Genomic DNA, 19,453 nt, shown 5'->3' with positions numbered 1-19,453 from the left:
CATGATGGAGCACTGTCGTACGACATTTTCCCTCAACCAAATCGGACACTCCCATCACAAACTTATTCATTCTAGCCCTCGAATTCGACACTAAGGTTGGAGCATATTTGGATAGTTGGGTGAACTGAAGAGAATACTCATTCACACTCATACCCCCTTGATGAAGGTTTATGAACTCTACCAATTTTTGTTCTCTCAACTCTAAGGGGAAAACCTATCAATGAATGCTTCTTTGAACACCTCATAATTTATCTGACCCGCTCCTCTTGGCCTCTCACCCTTCCATTGTTCATACCAAATTTGAGATACATCTTTTAGTTGGTCTCCTCCCAAGACACCCCCATAGCACTAAGTATCTTGTAAACCTCATCAACAAACCTTTGGGGATCTTCTTCAACTTTGGAACCTAGAAACTCGGGGGGGGGGGGGGGGGGGGGGGTTCATCCTAGAAATATCCCTCAATCTCGAAGCCATAGTACTCTCATTAGTATTCACTCGAGGCCCCCACATCCCTATAACCGACCTAATTTCTTCATTGGTCATGGCCGGAGCATCAACCGAAACTTGATTGCCTTGAGGGACTTGGTTACTTTGAAGACCTTGGAGAGGAACTCCCTCATTCACATTCTCATCTTCCATCCTTCTTGGGTTCTCCCTTGTATTCATATCCTATAAACACAAGAGAAGGGTTAGGAAAAAGACACTTATAGATCTAACTCTATGGCACGACTTAAAGAATAATGAAAGAAGTGTAGCTTCCTAACGTCATATAGCCTCTCACTCATAGATGTGGCGCGACTCACACCGATGACCAAGAATCTACTAGACGTGGCTTGTGAGACATCAATCCTAAAAACCATTCCCAAAATCAATCTTATGCTCTGATACCATGTTTGCCACGACCCGAGCCTATACCCCGGAAGTGACATAGCATACAAGACTCTGAAAAGTCTCATACAAGCCTCATAACATTCATAACATTTGATATAAGGAAAATGGTACAGAATTAAAACTCTTTTTATCCATACAATCAAAAACTTTTATTTAAAACAGCGGAAGTCTACAAGTCTCACATGGTCATCTCAAAAGCAATATCCGAAACAAAAGTAGGAACACGGCCCTTTACAATCGAAAGTCTAACAAATGTCTATTACATGAAAGAAATGAAACATCAAAGTATTTGTCCTCAAATCCATGAGGACATACCAATAGTCTTGGAAGAACTCGATCCAAGCTTCAACTAGAGAGAATCAACTCAAATGCTGGAACCTACACTTGTAGTAAAATAAGAGAAATATGGGTTAGCACAATTAAGTACTAAGTATGATAGCTATGCAAAAACATGCTTAAAACATACATTTTATTTGAAAGTCATGCATTTATGCCAATTTGAGAAAGCTTCATGAACATAAGTATAAGAGGCATACTATACAAACATAACCAACATGCAAGTCATTTCTTCACATTAGAACATAATCAACCATATAAGACATTTCATTACATTAACCTTTCACCTCAAGAAACCCCAAGTTATAGTATGTGCAATGTATGAATAGCGTCCCATACCACCATCCACACTAAGTACCACATGAAGGCAACTAAAAGTGAACTTACCATTCATCCTTTCCATCTTTACACCATACTCATGCATAAGAGACATAAATATTTCATAAGTCATGACAAGGAAGTAACTCACAATACAAACCAAGTAAAGCATGCATCATCACATTAAGCATATAAGTCAACATTCTTCATTAGCTTCATTAAGATCACATTCGTTCATTAACCATTAAGACATTAGAGGAACACATCATAACCCCTCTCAAAGCCTACTTGTGTAATGCATGGATGACATCCCATACTACCACCCACACTAAGTAGTGCATTCTTGAGTAGCCATAATTCATTAACATTCTTTCTGGGGGTAAGCCTTAACCGACATAGACCATGCGAGCAAATTCATGGAATCCCGGTGTCACCCTCACCCGATAAGGGATTCCTACTTGCCTAAGGTAAGACCATTAAATTTTAGCTTAAGTGGATCCACTAGCTAGACCTATGTGGGCACATAGTTATGGGATATGGAGATTGCTACTAGATACCCTGCCTCAACTCACAGATGAACATCCATCTCAAGAGATTGTTACTAGATACCCCGCCTCAACTCCCAGATGAGCATCCATCTCAATTCATATCAACTCGGTGCTTAGCATTATTCCCCACGGAGTACTTAACATTCATGTCTTTAGTCATCATTATGGGATAAAAGATTGCTACTAGATACCCCACTGTAATTTCCGGATGAGCATCCATCTCAAGCCCAACATTTATTCATTAGATAGCTCATAGATTCAAAGAAGAGAATAGCCTTTCAACTAAGAATCCTATATTGTGAGAAAGTCATTTCACAACATGTCATTATCATTCATTAGAGTACAATTGAGAATAACCTTTCAATCAATACTTCATTATTAACATAATCATAGAAACTTCATTTATTAATTATTCATGAGTGTGTGTATGTGAGAATAACCTTTCACATATATCATCATCATTCATAAGTGTTAAATTGAGGAATAGCTTTCAATACTAACACAATTGCATTCTAAACATGATCATAATACTATCATTGAAATCACACACATACTTCACATCATAATCATACATAATCCTTCATAAAATTGCCCTCCAAGGCCATACATCAATCACAACACAAACATCTAAGATACTACAATAGATAAGGGAATTAACATGATTCAATATCTAATCCAATGTAAACATAAACAATTCAACATACTTTCATGATCAATCAATTCCCAATCACAATTCACAACATAAGAATTTGGGGGAAACATGGGTTCATAGGGTAAAATCACCTTAATTCACCATTAAAACATCAATTAAACTCTGACTCATCACTTAAATGCCTTTTGAAAATGTTTGGAATTGAACCCATGCATAGATTGAAAACCCTAGGTTTTTGGGGGATTTTGGAGACTTGAAATCATCTTTGAAGTTGGATCCTTGAAAGAAACTAAGTCAAGGATGAAAACTACCATACCTTGCTTGTGAATCCCTAAGAAATTTGAGGAAGAAACACTTTGAATCCACAAACCCTAGCTCCCACTTCTTCTTCTTTGGGAACTTCTAGAGAGAGAAATATTGAAAGGAAGAACTGTTTTGATTTGATTTGGGTTTTGGATAAATAAGGAGTAAATTAAGTGTTTTAAGACTTAAAACTATTTATATAAGTGATATAAAACATTTAAAAATGACCCCACACATTAATTAATTAAAAGGAAATTACTTAAAACTCATCAACTTAGGTAGCCCTATCAGGGACCACACCCACTTGGACAGGTCGTGAAGGGGACTATGGCTCGTGGTGATGCCCGTGGTCCCTTAGGCAGTAGACCTCCTCAACATGCCAAGCCTTCAAGGGCCTAAGACATGACCACGATACCTCCCACGATCTGTGGTCAAGACCACGAGTCGTGGTGATGGTCGTGGTCTTGAGGCAGTGCCAAGGCCTTGAAGCCTTGCCTCCCATGAGGCCAAGTGGTCTTCACGACCACCTCCACGCCTCGTCAAGTGGTGGCGCATGTGGTCCCTTGACCAGTAGCTCCGTCAACTTGACATTCTCCCACAAGTGTATCATTATGACAAACATGCATCACTCCATGTGACATTGCACTACATTGCATTGCACTTCATCTTGTTTCTTGCTATTTGTGAATAATGATATGTTATTGTGGTTGTTGAATTGTAAAAGACTGTGGTGATACAACTATATGTGTTAAGGTGCAAGTTGTGATGTTTTTTATATATGCTCTATTGTTATTGAGTGAGAACTATTATGTTGGGCTGATTAACTTATTACATGTTGTAGTTGTGGAGGTTCAGATGGTATGGATGGAGTACTGATGTTTAATATTTCTTAGAGTTATGTAGGTTTGCTTGTTGACTACTGTTATTGTTTGGTACTCACTCCTTTGCTTCTACACGTGTGTAGGTTACGAGTCCAGATCATCTTAATTACTCCCTCTTACCTTCTTATGAGACTTGCTTGAGTGGGTCGTGAGGTATAGTTGCTCGTCACTTTGATAGACATCGTTTTGTTCCGTTCTAGGCACAAAGACATTCAAACTTGTATTTTTGTTGATTCTAATGTAATACTTTGAGACTTGTACACGTGACACCAGTCCTTGAGGGTTTTATGAGTTATGTTATATATTTTCGCAATGTTCATGCTATTTAATTTTCTTTCCCGTTTTACTTCCACATTTACTTCTTCTATTGAATTTTAGGCTGACCTGTGTCTCGGTGGGATAAGACAGGTGCCATCATACCCGATTTTGGAGCATGATATCTTTTTTGTTTTCTATTTTAAATTTAGAAAAATAATGTGCAATAAGAGAATAGAGGTAAAATGAAGTTTTAAATATTTGAATTAATTAAAAAATAATAAAGTAAAAAAAATTCAAATTGTTATTGATGAAGAAGTCTACCAAGAGAATATTTTTTTTTTAAAAAATGTTAAATTAATTTGAAAAGAGCTAATTATTAACTCGCGAGACTATTTTACTTATAGAATTCAAGAAAGAAAGAATGTAGTTATAATTGTAATATATTACAGAAAGACGATTTCAACAATTTGTAATTAATACTTGGGGAAATTGGCTAGTGTCAGCACAAGCCCAATATTACTTAAAATTAAGATTATTATAATTAATATTAGAATAAAGTTATGCATAATTTATTTTTGGCACAAATATACATTATCTATTGATGTTCTAATTAAAGTTTTGATCAATATTTTGTACATTTAAAACTATAGTTATAAACCCGAATATGTCAATGGAAAAATTATTATTATTTTTCAGAGTTGTTATTTTTTATGATCTTGCTCTGTTTTTCATTACTCCATCTTAATTATTAAAAAATAATTAAATTATTCTTTAATAAGTGCTCAATCTTTATTCTTACAAGACTCCACAATTTCATTTATTATTTGTTTATGCAACTTTCAAGTTAGAGACTATTCATCAAATAGAATCCGTATATCTGTAATTCAATTTGATCCTTAAAGGAAGTGATCCTAGCTCATAAAAATCTTTATTAGTTGTCACACATCCTTTTGAGCTATGATGATTGTAAATATTCTGTCAATGAGGAAGACACACAAATACATTGAGTTTTTGACTCCTCAAACATGACAATAACCATATAAAACTTAATTCAAGGAAAAGATTATTGAGTATACAAATAAAATCTCAACTTCACGAACTTATATGCAACATCAAAAAAATTAACTTGAAAGTCTTTGACCAACTTCACATAATTATATGCAATATAAAAGAAAAAAATTTATCCTTGGTTTTGTCAAATATACTCCCTCTATTCACTTTTACTTGTTCACTACTTCAATAATATATATTTTTTTTTATTGGTCATTTTTAACATAGAAAAAAAGATAATTATTTTTTGATAATATTTATCCTATTAATTACTTATTCCTAAACCATTTTTCAAGACTTAATATTAAAGATCAATTTATAAAATAGTATGATAAAATAATCATGTCAATTATTATTTTCTTAATAAATATATCAAATCCAAATATAACGAACTTAAAAATGAACGAAGAGTAATAAAATTGAGCAAGCTAATAAGTATGTGGAAATTTCATATCCAGATTATTTTAAAAGAAAATTAATTTGACAAACTCATTTTTTTAAAAAAGAAAAAAGAAAAAAAAGAATAAAGAAGAGGATACACACCGGGAAAAGAAGATAAATTTCAATCACTCTACATACGTATCAACCAGGGGCGGATCTATAGTGTGTCCAGGGGGGTCATCCGACCCCCCTCGGAAAAAAAATTACACTATATATATAAGATCAATTTTTTTGTGTACGTGTATATATTTAAAATTGAACCCCCTAAGCATATGTCAAAGGAGTAGCTCAGTGGTTTATGGGGGTCAGGATTCAGCCTATGTGAGCTTTGGGTCACGGGTTCGATTCCAGGCAACAACATTTTTTTTATTTGAACCCGCTTGATAGAATTCCTGCCTCCGCCACTGGTATCAACATGGGTCCCATCGTATTGATTGATATTTCAAGGGCATATTCTGTAATATTTTAAGAAAGCATGGACCTTTTTTGAAGTTGTTTGTATGGTCCAAATAGCAAAGCACAAAAGACACTCTTCCTTAGCAAACTTATATTGTAAAATGATTAAAAGATTATTATACCCTCAAGTTTTTCATTGAATGTCAATAAATTGACATGTTGAAACTGATTCTTCTACTATATAAAAAAATATGTGCAACGACTGAGTCTTCTCAATTGAAGTAATATTAGAATTGAAATATATTATTTTTGGTTAATTTTAGTGAATTAGTTAAAAAAAATTATTATTATTATTTTTTATTATCATCAAATCAAATATACTTTGCACTTTTTTTTATTGAATTTGTTTATCGTTTGCTCGCGTCTATTACATTATTTTGTACGCAAAGGTGAAAATCTAAATTGAACTTAACTTGACATATGAATAGATAATTTAAAAAGATAGAAGGATCTTTTTGACTACTTTTCTCAAATAACCACTCAAATTTAGAATTTTTGTCATTAGTGTTATTAAAATTATTTATGCTTTTACCAAGAATTTTTTATTCTGATTTTGTAAATGTATTTCAATTTGATGAAATAACTAAAAAGCCAGTAAACACGACAATAGCTAGAAATAAATTATAATAGTGAATTTTTAAGATTAAAGACATATAAATTCAAATTCAAGTCCTAAAATATTTTATATAAAGTGTTCATATAAAATCAGAGAAGAACACCAAATATTTGAAAAGAAAAATAGCTTTTGTTTGTCTTGCAAGAGAAATAGCATGTACATCCTATGTTCGATGCAAAAGTAAAGTTTAGAACTATTATCAAAATGCTATCTTTTTAATGTTTAGCTTTACTTGTCCAACAATTAGACAAGTAGAAATTTGATCAATTCGAAATGAATAAGGAGTTGCGATGTATTGTTGTTCTCAATTTTTAATCAATGACTAACATAAAAAATTGATTATTAAGAAAAACTTATTTGAATTCAAGATAAATTTTTAAAACTATTTTGAGAAAAATCTAAATGAAAAAAATTATTTAGTTTACTCAAAATCACTCAATTGAAAAATATATATTAATAAATAAATATGCTTTTTCATATTCTAATTTGAGAGAGTGTTACACATATATTCTCTTAATTAGTGTATTCTTATTTATTTTCAACCATAATATCTTGAAATATGTTTTTTTTTATAGGAATATATAACTATAGTATTTATCTTTATCAAAAAATTTGATGATCATGCATATGTATTTATATAATTTCTTATTAAGTACATTGCATTGAAAATGAATAATAATTATATTTTATAAAGTTAAAATGATGTAATGTATTCAAATAATTAAAAATTTTAAATAATATTTGCACAATGCGCATGTATATATACTACTAGATGGGGAAGCCTGTGCTTAACACGGGCCCAATATAAATTTACGGAACATTGAAAAGAAATAATGAAAATATTAGTATGATGCAATATGAGGCTTGTAGGGAAAATTGCTTATTCACTACAGAATGAGTTGGCATTAATAAATAATGGCAAAGAGTAACCTCAACTTTTCCCTTTGAACATATATACAGGAAAAATATGATCTTCGTTCGAATACAACAAGAAGTGCAAAGATGTTATTGATTATGTTGAGTCAGTCTATGGTTTATGTATTGCCCTCTTTTATTTTCCTCGAGTCTTCATAATATCTGGTGATTGTATATATCTGCGAAAGAGTGAACATGAAGATATGAAACATTATTTTAGTATTAAGATTATTTACATGGAGATTAAACTGCAATCATGGAAGCTGGGAATATATTCATTTAAGAATTCAAAGTTAAATTTAAGATTCTACAATGGTGTATTGCAGAAAAAGCACAAAGCTACAAGTTTGTAGAAATTCAGTTGGAAAAGTTAAGAAGTAATTTTGTATAGAACTTTAGGATAACATAGCATGAAAAAAGTGAGATTTGTCAGATTCATTTGTAGCAACTGCACAAAAGAGAATATTAAATATGTCTAAGTTAAAAAAAGAAAAACCAATAAACAAAGGATATAGGTGACATAAGCAACATAATTAGGTATAATTATACAAACAAAAGTAGTGAGTACCATGGTGGACCTTTGATTTTTTTTGGGTTTAAAACCACACTTTTAGCATGTTTTATAAAATAAAAAACTAAAAAGAAAAGTGAAAAACACGCAGGGATTCGAACCCTCGACGTGAAGATTAATTTCCAGGGAAATTGTCACTGGGCTATCTGTTTCTCCTTGTCATTGAGGGGGTTCAAACTATATATATCCACATAAATACAGAAGATTACCTTATATATACCGTGTAATTTTTTGCGGAGGAGATTCAGGTGAACCCCTGGAACCCACGTGGGTCCGCCCCTGGTGAGTACTCATCAAAATTGAGGCAGAAAACTCCAGGGTAACTAACCATGGAAAAAGTTAGACTTGTCAGATTCATTTGTAGCAACTGCACAGAAGAAAATTGTAAACATTTCTAGACAATTAACTTTCAGATTGAAATCTTCAGTGAACAACCTATTCTCAGCAACTTTTACATCCTTTAATGATGACTTACTATAGAAAAAATGTCCTAATACGACAAAACTCATTCATTAGATTGTCCATGCTTTGATGTGATAACCTTTCTCCATAAAGTAGTGTCCTCAATATTGAATCTCAATAGCCATTTCACTAAGAGGCTTGTTTATCATGATCATTCCGCCCTACAACCCAACCTAAACTATTAGTTCTATTACTTGATGTTTGTGTCATGCCTCTAAAAATTTACAAATAAATTGAGTTTTAAGATACTAAATGTATACTATGAATCACGTAAATTAACAACAATGGGCAACGAACACAAAAAGTCACTGATGCACACTCTAGTACGTACATCCAATTGTAATCAAGAGTAAAAATAGGAAAATGAATTTGAGCACAGCATGGAATGGGAAACGTAAGTCTTGGATGTCATAACTAAGTATATAGGACAAAAAGAGTGAAGAAGTTACCATCCTTGTTTATTCAGTAGAACAAATTTGAGACTATATTGTGTGTTTCCATGTTTACAGCAGATAACTACTATCTTCAATAAAAATAAATCAAATTTTCGAAGGCCAAAGACATATTATATTAATAGAATGTATAGCCATCTAAGAAGTGTACATCTAAGTTGCGTGGACTCTTCACTTTCGATGCCGCATCCATGTCAGATTCTCCAAAAATACACTACTTTGGTAAATCCGACACGTACCCCTTGACATTTTTTGAATAGAACATGCAAATAGTTGAAGAGTACACTAACATGAGAAGACTACATGTACATTACCGAACAATGGAATTCTGTTATAAGTAGTATAAATAACATGTGAATCACGGATATTAATTGTTACAGAAGATCCTTTCTTATAATCTTATTAGAGGAAAAGTGTATATGTGCATATAAGAGCACAACTATTTCAGTAGAAGCACATTATGCAATATTTATGTTAACTATTTGTTAATTAGTCAATATGATGCCACCTGATTTTTATATACCAATTTAAATATCAGCAACACCTTACCATTTAGCACATTATCAGTTGTCATTTTTCATGGTTCATTTTCATTCAATAGTTCTGAGCAACAAGGGAGATGTTAATTAAGAGGAAGAATTCTGGTGGACTGGGCGAAGTTAAAGGCGGAAGAGGAAAGTGTAACACCTCGGTCTTAGAAAGAACTAATTTTAGAAATAGCCAAAGTTAGATTTGTGCAAGTTAGTCTTCAATGGTGAGTTTTGGGTCAACTTTAAATGACCATAACTTTCAAAATAGGATGAGTTAGGTGGCCCATGAGATATCAAATGAAAGATCTTTGAGACTTATTTCCAACGCCACCGATTTTGCTAAATTTCGAGTTCGGATGAGAGAGATATGCCCATTTGAGTTTAGCCTGTCCAGTTAAGGAAATACGTCCAAATTATGGAATGGTATTTTGGTCTTTTCCTTACCCCGCTTAGTCCAAACGTTTTTCCACCCAAATTAGGGGTCAAAGCTAATTAAAATCAGTTTACGCTAAAGTCTAAAACATTTGGAAAGTTAGGGCAAAGGTCAAAGGGGAGAAAAGGGAGAAAAAATTCAAGCGTTCAAGATTTTTTTGTGATCGTCGAGGGATTTCACCAAGGATTGATCCTAACAAGGTATGTAAGCTTTTATAGTGATGGGTTCGTTCACCCTCACACTAATCATGAGTTTCTTCATTTGATTTCGTCCATGAAAATTCGTGTAATGAAGTTCTTGATGAGTTTTCTTGAAGTTTCGTTCTTAAATCTTTATTATTGGAGTTTGATGAGTTCTTGAGGCGAGGGTTTAAGTTTGAGGGTTGTTCTTGACAAGATTTGAGTAGATTTTCATTAACTTATGTTGGGTATACAAATCTAAGAGAGTTAGGAAGAAATCAATTGATTCTAGGTGAATTAGGGTAAAAAATCGAGAAGAAAAATTCGTCAGAAAGTTCGGGGGAGGGGGCAGCGCAACGCGCCATTGATGCGCCAGGGAGACTGGCGCGCAGCGCCTGCAATGTGCTTGATTTGGGCTTATGATGTTTAGGGCTGGCGCCTTCCACCAAGGTCGCCTGCCCCCGTCAGTTTTTCGTCGTTTGTTTCTCTAAGTTCTTTTAAAAGGTATCCTTGCTCTCTTCCTGATTATAATTGTTGACACCTAATTTTGGCCTAACATTTTTAAGATAATGGTATTGTACTACTAGTGGTTTTCTATTTTCTATTTAAGCTATTTCTTGGTCATTAAGTTAGTGGTGGTAGATAAAATTTAGGGGTAATTTTCAGATTATTTAGGCTTTAAGAAATTCTTTAGTGTTCATATTTTTTCCAGCCACCACCCTCGCCAGAGCATTTTCCGGCGAACCCAAAACCCCCATCTTCTTTCCTTCTCGTTTCTTCACCAAGCAACCCCATACAATAGCTGAAACAATCGACCAAACGATCCCCTTTCTTGACCAACAAATCCAAAACCCCAACCCATTTTTCCCGGTGAAACAGCCACAGGAAACCACCAGATTACACTAAAAAACAACCAAAACCTATAAACAGATGCACCTCCATCTTTTTTCCTTTTTTTTCTGTTTTCTCCAGTTCAAATCAACAACTACCGGCCAGATCTCCATCGCCAAATAGACACAAAACACACCCTTCTCCCTTCACTCATTTCTCCCTCAAATTGATCTCAAGCTCGCTCGAAAGCCAAACCGAGAACTACCAACAATAGATCGAGCAATAACTAGAGCCCAAACAACCTCCAACGAGCTCAATTCCAGTGAACAAGAGCAACACCATCGCAAGCTTGCAGGTTTCTGGCGAAAAGCCAACAGAGCTCTCTCCCTTCCACTATTTCCGACCAACTCCTTGTCGAAACAACGCCAACTGCACAAATAGGTACCCCGAAGTCGCTTCCCATTGAAGCTATTCGAAAGGAGTTCGAATTATATTTTCTATTCATTATTGTATATATTATCGATGTTAGGCAAACCTTATGCCATTTTTTGTTTTATTATTTTGTTTAATTACTTGTGTATATCGCATGTTTGTTTTACTTTTATATTGTTTTATCTTCTTCTCAATTTGAAAAAATGAATTCAGTCGGGACCTACAATTATGGATTTCGAAGGATGCCTAACACCTTTCCTTCAAAATCAGTGAACCCCTTACCTAGAATCTAATAGTTTCGTAGATATTCTTTTAGTTAATTAATTAATTAATTGGTTTCCTAGTTTTTACCTAAAATTAGGTGGCGACTCTTTTAAACTCTTTTTTTCTTAAAATTCTTTAAAAATTGAATTGAATTGAATTAATTGATTGTTTTTTGAATCACCACAAAATTTCTCCTTATTTGGATGAAGTAGGGATGTAAACAGAATGACGACTCTGCTGGTGATACAGAATTTCTAACCATTATGAGCTTTCTTGTATTGTGTTATTCCTTATATCTTGTATATTTTGTTGATTATTTGTATATTGTACTTGTTATTTATTCATTATTTGTTTAATTATATGTTTGCATTATATCACGACATATCTTCCACCGCACAGTAGTTTTCATTTCTTACTTAAAGGACGATTATGCGGGCCGTAGTCGTTCGTTATCTAAATTATTTATTGGGGTACCTTGGCAAATGTAGTCGGTCACTGGATGGTCAACGGTCGCTAACTTTCCCAACCTAAGTTATCCACTTGGGTCACCAGTACACTTCAAATAAAGCCCACTCTTAGTCACCTAAAGTAGAGCGAAGCCAAAACCCCGATTTAGTGCATTGACCTAAGATGACCCAACACCCAAGGCGTGTTGGGCCCATTAGAAAGACTACCTTGAGTCCAAAATGGCCTCCGGCCTAAATGGACGATCATAATTGTGTGTTTATATTTGAAGAATATATACGTTATTTGGCAATTCATTGTCACTCGAGGTTGGGATTTTAATTTAATAGAATACTCCAGTCGAAGAAAAAACTCCACAAGCTACCATTCCATTTAAAAGGTGTTGGCATTCGAAGATGACAAAAAAGTTTGAGAAGGAAGGACCTTTCACGAAGGCTTAGCTTAGGATTGTACCCTTGCATGACACTGATTATTTGTATGGATTTTCCCTCATTTTAGTCCCCTATTTGATTTATTCATAAAATTTGTATAAAGTGTTTTTTGGGGTAATTGAATGTTGTCAAATGACGTAATACATCATTCAGATTGGTAGGCCTACCCTTGACACCAAAGGATCACATATTTGTATAGGATGCGTAATAACTATTTGTATGCTATGTGATATAATTGAGTTTGTCTTCAATCAAAGCAGTTCGTATGTGTTTAATTAATTTTTTGTGTGATATTTTGCATTATCTATTATAAACACGAACTAACATTTTTACCTTTTGAGTTTTAAAAGTGAGGTTGATTTATGAAAGAATTTGGAAGTCACTGTTCATCCGAAGTTACAAGGGACAAGAGGACTCGCCAAAATCGAGTCTTTGTAATTCACAAGACATTAATATCAAATCAAAAAGATAAATCAGGGGAGTCTTTGACTATGAGGTCGCACTCATCTATTTTCTATTCTGTATTTCGCATGTTGGCCCTAATTTCACCCATTTCTCATATTTTTGTAGGGAAACCATCCCCGACAACAATCGGGAATGGTAATAATAATGTATACTTCTTGTGAATAATTGGGAGAACACACAGTTTGAAGAGAAATTAACAAAGAATACAACTACTAATTATTACTGGGAGGCCACATTTAACAGATGGTACAAAGATTGATAGTTAAGAGGATACAAACATATTGGTGCAAATAGTGAAAAGATACTCTCTGACTAAAGATGTCAGTGGCACTATCCTTACGAGAATCATTCTATGTTTGTCTAAATATTTGAAGAATTTATACCTTATGTGAACGAACCACGCGTACATGATTCTCATCTCGGTGAGATACGTAGGCAACCCTTCTTGAGTTCAGTATTCATATTAAAAAAATAAAATTGTGTACATACTGTAAGAGTCCGCATGTAAAAATATTTGATATGATGAAGAGCAATGACTTTGTGGTAAACCATATATTCTTTTGGTACTTCTCATTTGTACTTTTGTGATACTTGAAAATTCTCTTGCAAACATTCATGATAAGAATAAAATCAACCTCATGGTTTCATGTGCATGGTGTGGAGATCTTTTAGATCAAAATTCAATTGCATTGCACTGTTGATCTAGAACTTGTCCTGAATATTTTTTCGAGGCGAAATCCCGAGTCATGTTTGGTTTGGGAAAGGATTCTAGGCCTTTTTTTGACCCGATTGTGCCTTTCAAAGCCTACCAAATGATATTAATCCCTAGTTTTCCCACTTTGATCCTAAAGTCTTTTCTTTAGACAACCACATCTTAGCCATTACCTTTCTGAGTGCACTATCCCTCTTTTGGCCCAACCTTCTTGAGCGTACCAAGGATGTGCAGAATATAAAAGATGATCCAAATTTGAAGATGCCAAAGGCAAAATATATAAATTCTCTCAAAGTCAAGAAAGCTAAAATGACTTCTAGAGAAAGGAAAAAAGAAAGAAAAGAAAATAAAGAAATGAAGACAAACAAAAACACCCCTATAGAGTCAATGAAAGAAGAGAAGAAAAATATTCCAACAAAAAAATGGAGAAAACTTCAAAAGAAAGGGGTAGAAAAAAGAAAGTCCCAACAAATAAAGACTCAAAAGAAGTAGAAACAAAAGAAAGTGGTGAAAAAAGAAGAAGCTCCAACAAATAAGGATTCAAAAGAAGTCGAAAAAAGGGGGGACAACAAAGAGGATCAGACGCCAAAGGCTTATCAATCGTTAGACGCATAAAATCACTGTGACACTCAAGGAGGAATTAAGTCACTCTTATTCTAAATAAATATCCTTTCCATCCCTAAGCCTACAATACAAGCCAATAACAAGCCCTACATGATCTCATTCCAAATGTTCTCACATTAGTGGAGATTTACATAAGGGTCAAGCATATGGTATCATAGTTGCATGCATTGAACATTCTTGTGAGTGAGAGTGCACTTTAAAAAATGTCCTCAGATCAAACTCTTCAAATATGTGTGAAATAGGACTTTTCTTTGTTGTGAGTGCACTTGAAACATGAGGATTGGTACAATTCAAAACCTTTGTTTGAAGCAAGATTGACAAATCTTGTTGATCCTTATGTGTGTTTGAGGTACCACTTGAAGTTGTAGGAATTACCTTGAATTCAATCTTAATTAGAAAAGAAAAAAATGGAGAGATTTACCTGCAATCCTAATTGTTGATACCAATTGTAGTCTAGATTTGACTATATTTTCACATTCTTTATTCTTAAAAAAAAAAAAAAAGAGTCGGGAACGTCACCCACCTTTTAATACCTTGCAAAGCATGTTTTATAGAATTTTTTTTTAAAAAAAAACAAAAAATATATATTTTGCATTCCTTATAAATTTGATTTATTCATTATAAAAAGTGACATTAGGCTAATCTCGTCAGTGTGAAACGTCTATTTTACTTCATTGGGTTATCCATCCCACATTTTGTCTTTAGGCTTTGAATATTGTAGGGAATATTATTTTCCTATTTGACCATGTTCATATTGTACATTTTCTACTGATGAGCTTGTTTCAAATTCTTTGTAGTATTCATCATCTACAGGATTGGAACTACATTTGACCTAATTCCTGGCTCAACAGGATATGTAGGCACTACGATGGCTCGGTCATATACCTAGTGTGATTTTCTTTTCTCCTTGTAATAAAAACTGGGACATAATTTTTGAGATCTAAAATCTCAAAAATTTACAATAAAGATGCTATCTCCAAAAAGTCAAGATTGGAGATCATTTTAAGATTTGCCAAGAGTTCTTACTAGGACTGAATTTTTGAGGAAGACCAAAAAAATTCCAACAAGTACTATCAAAAGTTTGGTAGTCAACTTCAAATGATCCAGCATCACTTGAAGTTCAAAGTCGACTCCAAAATCTCCAGCATTGCCACAATGGAGCAAAATAAATTTGGTATACGAGCCACCAATGTCTCATACAAATTCCAGTAAGACAGGAGTCACAATAAACAAAAAATGGTCAAGAGTAAAATGATGATTGCTCACTTGTGTCAAAGTGATCAGACACTCTGTACACATTCTCTTGTGTATCGTTCCTTAAAGTTTCTTGATCAAGTTGCTAGCTAAAGCGATACTGTGTGTACTAATCATTCCTTTTTTAGTACAAAATCATTCCTATTTAGTACAGGAACAGATGAAAGCATCAAGCGAATGACAGTTTCAAATCATCGAGCCATCCACCTTGTTACGATTGGGCAATTATTGAGACATCCACGTCCTTACAGTGGACAATCATCGAGTCATTCATTATTGCATTTTTTATTTGCCGAGAGGTCCATTGCATTTTTCATTTTCTGAGAGGTCCATTGCATTTTTCATTTGCTGAGAGGGCCATTGCATTTTTCATTTGCTGAGAAAGACATTATATTTTTCATTTGCCAAGAGGGCCATTGCATTTTCATTTCCTAAGAAGACCATTTCATTTTTCATTTCCCGAGAGGGTCATTTCATTTTTCATTTGCCAAGAGGGCCATTGCATTTTTCATTTCTCGAGAGGACCATCACATTTTCATTCGCCAAAAAAGCAATTGCATTTAAGTCGCATCTATTCGGAGATGAAGGATGTGCACCATATCTATTCCACACTAAAGTCGCGTGAGGCTGGCATTGGAATATATTTGTATTTAAGTCGCATCTATTCGGAGGTGAAGGATGTGCACCCTATCTATTCCACGTTAAAGTCAGAGGAGGCTGGCACTGAAAGATATTTGCATTTAAGTTGCATTTATTCAGAGGTGAAGGATGTGCACCCTATCTATTCCACGTTGAAGTTGGAGGAGACTTCTGTTGAAATATACTTTTAAGCCGCATCTATTCGGAGGTGAAGGATGTGCACCGTATCTATTTCACATTGAAGTCAGAGGAGACTTGCGTTGAAAGATATTTTTAAGCCGCATATATTCGGAGGTAAAAGATGTGCACCCTACCTATTCCACGTCGAAGTTGGAGGAGGCCAGAGTGGAAAGGTATTTGTATTTAAGTTGCATCTAATTGGAGGTGAAGGATGTGCACCCTATTTATTCCACGTCGAAGTCACAGGAGGCTGGCATTGAAAGATATTTGCATTTAAGTCGAATCTATTTGGAGGTGAAGGATGTGCACCATATCTATTCCGCGTCAAAGTCGGAGGAGGCTGGCGTTGAAGGATATTTGCATTTAAGTCGCATCTATTCGTAGGTGAAGGATGTGCACCCTATCTATTTTACATTGAAGTCGCAGAAGGCTGGCGTTGAAAGATATTTGCATTTAAGTCGCATCTATTCAGAGGCGAATGATGTACACCCTATCTATTCCATGTCGAAGTCGGAGGAGGATGGCGTTGAAAAATATTTGCATTTAAGTCACATCTATTTGGAGGTGAAGGATGTGCACCCTATCTATTCTACGTCGAAGTCGGAGGAGGCTGACGTTGAAAGATATTTGCATTTAAGTTGCATCTATTCGGAGGTGAAGGATGTGCACCCTATCTATTCAACATTGAAGTAGGAAGAGATTGGAGTTAAAAAATATTTTTAAGTCGCATCTATTCGGAGGTGAAGGATGTACACCAGATCTATTCCACGTTGAAGTCGGAGAAGGCAGGCGTTGAAGGATATTCATATTCTATTACCGGAAGTGGTAGTATTCACATATATCCTACTAATGGATCATTCTCATATGTCCTACCGATGGACATGCATTTATTTTGCCCAAAAGACCCTACATATGGATCATCTTCATTCATCCTACCGATGGACATGCAAAAATCTTACCAATGGATCATCTTCATTCGTCATATCAAAGGACATACATTCACATCTTATAAATGGATCATCTTCATTCGTCTTATCCAAGGACATACATTCACATCTTAGAGATTGATCATCTTCATTCGTCCTACCAATGAACATGCATTCACATCCTACCAATGGATCATCTTCATTAATCATTTGTCCTACCGATGGACATGCATTCAGATCCTTCTGATGGATCATCCTCATTCGTCCTACCAATGGATATGCATTTATATCCTATCAATGGATCATCTTCATTCGTCTTATTGATGGACAGGTATTTATATCCTACCGATGGATCATATTCATTCGTCGTATCGTAAGAGATGCTACCCTTTTTCTTTTAATTCTGTCTCTACTAATGAGTTTTATCTTTGTTTTTTCGAGAATGTCCAAGAGGATGCATTCTCAATTAAGCCATAGGTGTGGACTATGCCAACAAGGATGCAACACAACGTGGAACCTTTTTGAAGCAAGTTGAGGATCATCTTCAACCACATTCCAGCCATGCTTTTATATGAATGCCATGTGTTCAACCAAAATCGGGTTTGTCAATTTTCTTTGACCATGATTTATTTCATCAATTATATCCAACGAAAGGGATAGCTGTTGACATCCAATTTTGGCCTAACATTTTTAAAATTCATAATTTTTAAGTTTTATTTATTCAATAGTTCAAAATACTTTTTTTATAATTTTTTAAAAAATATTATCGATATTTATCCTTATTTGTCAAAATTTCAGGATTTTTTTTAAGAAGAAAATTTCAGGATTTTTTATCAGTTAATTTTAATTACATTATTTTTTGTCACAGCCGGTTGACTATGCTCAAATATTTGTTCATTTTGATTAAATCATTATTTCTATTGAATTACATTTTTTTACATGCCATTGGTTACGTTCATTACATTTTTTAATATTCATTTTATTCATTACATTTGTTAATATTTAGTTTGATATTTTGCACAGTCTAGAAATTCATTCAAATATAGATAAGATTTCATACACATTTATTTTATTAACTAGTGGTTTTGACCCATGGTTTTAAGATAATGATATTGTACTATTAGTGGTTTTCAATTATCTATTTAACCTATTTCTTGGTCATTAAGTTAGTGGTGGTAGATAAAATTTAGGGGTAATTTGCAGATTTTTTAGGCTTTAAGAAATTCTTTAGTGTTCATATTTTTCCGGCCACCACCCTCGCCAGAGCATTTTCCGGCGAACCCAAAACCCCCATATTTTTTCCTTCTCGTATTTTCACCAAGAAACCCCATACAACAGCTAAAACAGCCGACCAAACGATCCCCTTTCCCGACCAACATATCCAAACCCCAACCCATTTTTTCGGTGAAACAACCACCAGAAACCATCGGATTTCACCAAAAGACCACCAAAACCAGTAAAGCAATCCACCTCTATCTTTTTTCCTTTTTTTCCTAATTTTATTCGGCTTCAAACCCAAAACTACCGGCCAAATCTCCATCGCCAAACTGATATAAAACACACCCTTCTCCCTTCACACTTTTTTCCCTCAGATCGAGCTCAAGCTCACTGGAAAGCCAGACAGGGAACATCCAACAGAAGATCGAGCAACAACCAGAGCCCAAAGAACCTCCAGCTAGCTTAGTTCCAGTGAACAAGAGCACCACCACCGCGAGCTCACAAGTTTCCGGCGAAAAGCCAACACAACTCTCTCCCTTCCGCCATTTCCGACCAACTCCTTGTCGGAACAAACCCTACTTCGTAAATAGGTACCCCAGAGTCGCTCTCATTGAAGCAATTCGAATGGAGTTTGAATTATATTTTCTATTCATTATTGTATATATTATCGATGTTAGGCAAATCTTTGGCCGTTTTTGATATTATTGTTTCGTTTAATTA

The sequence above is a fragment of the Solanum verrucosum genome, unplaced genomic scaffold (genome assembly GCF_900185275.1).
Source record: "Solanum verrucosum unplaced genomic scaffold, falcon-dt-bn FXZP01000051.1, whole genome shotgun sequence".
In the NCBI taxonomy this organism is placed as follows: Eukaryota; Viridiplantae; Streptophyta; class Magnoliopsida; order Solanales; family Solanaceae; genus Solanum; species Solanum verrucosum.
This window is presented reverse-complemented; position numbering follows the sequence as displayed.